Here is a 1889-nt window from a genome sequence, read left to right as displayed (position 1 = left end):
TCTTTATTTTGCTCCATGTTTGCGACGCTATAACTCACGAACGACTTAAAAGAAACAACAATTAATCAAACCCGTGTTAGCGCGTGAAATGAACTTTCCAAAAAGGTATAGCATAAACCGATGCGACAAATAAAACTAGAACTACCCGCTCTCAGCGCCAACTAGCGAAATACAGCAAGACTGTTTTGATAACCTAATATAAGTCAAATTGACTAAAAAGGTACCGAACTTCATAATTAATTTAGAAATACTCTCTTAAGCACATATTTTAATAATCCTACAATAAGCTGCCACAGAGTATCACAGTTTTGGTGACATAGCGGTGATCCGTATCACCTAAAACTAATCGAAATATATGAAAGTTCATCGATAGGCACGGATCACTTCCACGCCTAAAAAACGACATTAAAGGAAAAATTATAAAGTGCCATTAATAAGCACTAACATAAGCAATTGCATTAGCAAGGTCACCTGCGGTGGAAAATTTTGAAAAAGTGGGGATCCCGCTCTCTAATAGGTTTAATGAACATATCTCTTAAACCATTGAAGTTATAATAACCAAGTTAACCCAATCCGAATATTATAGCAACTACAACCTACTGTATGAAATTTAATGAAATTAGATGACAACCTCGCTAACACCCCATTTAACGATACTGTTAAAAACTACTAAAAACGCGTTAAATCAATGACCAAATACCCCATAGACATTAAATTTTATCCCGAGATGATATGAGAGAGCAATGTATGAGCCGAGGTCAAAATTGGAAAATGGGCGTGTCACTTCCTATTTTTTGGCAAAATCTCGGAACTCCTCGGTCCCTTTCAACCACATTCTCTTATTGTGAGACAATTTTAAACCTCACCTAATATTTTCAGCATCAATGAATATATTGGAATATACCTTATGCTTAAAATAGATCAAACGGACGGAAACTTATCCTTGCTCCGATATAAAAAACCGCATATAGTGTTGATGGTATGAAAGGTACCTTAATAAAATTCAAAGATCATATTTTTCTGATATTTATTTCATTTTTAATTTCCAAAGGTATAAATTAATGTTTGTTTTCAATAACTAGCTTGGTAGCGATGTCACGAAGTAAGGCCACCGGATTTCTTATACAATTTGGAATTACACGTATTTAAAATTGTTTAGTTTTTCTTATTAAAATGTAGTTAGCTATCAGTTCTGGCTTGGATTTTAGCTAGAGAATGTTGAAAGAAAACTTCTAAAATAGAAAACGCAGAAATGTTATTACATTTTCTCTGGTTTCGATTCCAAAGGACATTTTTTTATTACTCTGTTAATTGCAAAACTAGACACATAAAAAAGTTAACATAACGTCTCTCAACTGGTATCGTAATTTCTGTTAACATTGTTGGTGATATGTTGTTGGGATATTCACATTTACAGTTACCAACACGAGAATCAGAGAATGATGTTACATTGATATCACTATTACATAAAACTTTGACCGCTAGCAAAAAAATGTAAATGGATTACTCACTTAATTTCTTTACTACACATGCTTCACTTCACGTCTGAGATATACATATGTAAAAGCAATCGATTTAAACTCTAAATTCCGCATTTCAAAAATAAGATCTGTCGGAATGTGCAATAGCCATAATTTTGACTACCGAAAAAATAGGGTTATGCATGTGTATACATATAAATAATAAGGATGACGAGAAGTGTTGAAAACAGGGTGACTCACCGTCCACAGATATGGGTGATTTTTTAAGAGCTTGATAACTTTTTTAAAAAAAAGACGCATAAAATTTGCAAAATCTCATCGGTTCTTTATTTGAAACGTTAGATTGGTTCATGACATTTACTTTTTGAAGATAATTTCATTTAAATGTTGACCGCGGCTGCGTCTTAG

The sequence above is a fragment of the Bactrocera latifrons genome, unplaced genomic scaffold, assembly GCF_001853355.1.
Source record: "Bactrocera latifrons isolate USDA-ARS-PBARC rearing strain unplaced genomic scaffold, ASM185335v1 scaffold_148, whole genome shotgun sequence".
Classification (NCBI taxonomy): domain Eukaryota; kingdom Metazoa; phylum Arthropoda; class Insecta; order Diptera; family Tephritidae; genus Bactrocera; species Bactrocera latifrons.
The sequence above is the reverse complement of the archived record's forward strand: the minus strand, read 5'-3'. Positions refer to the sequence as shown.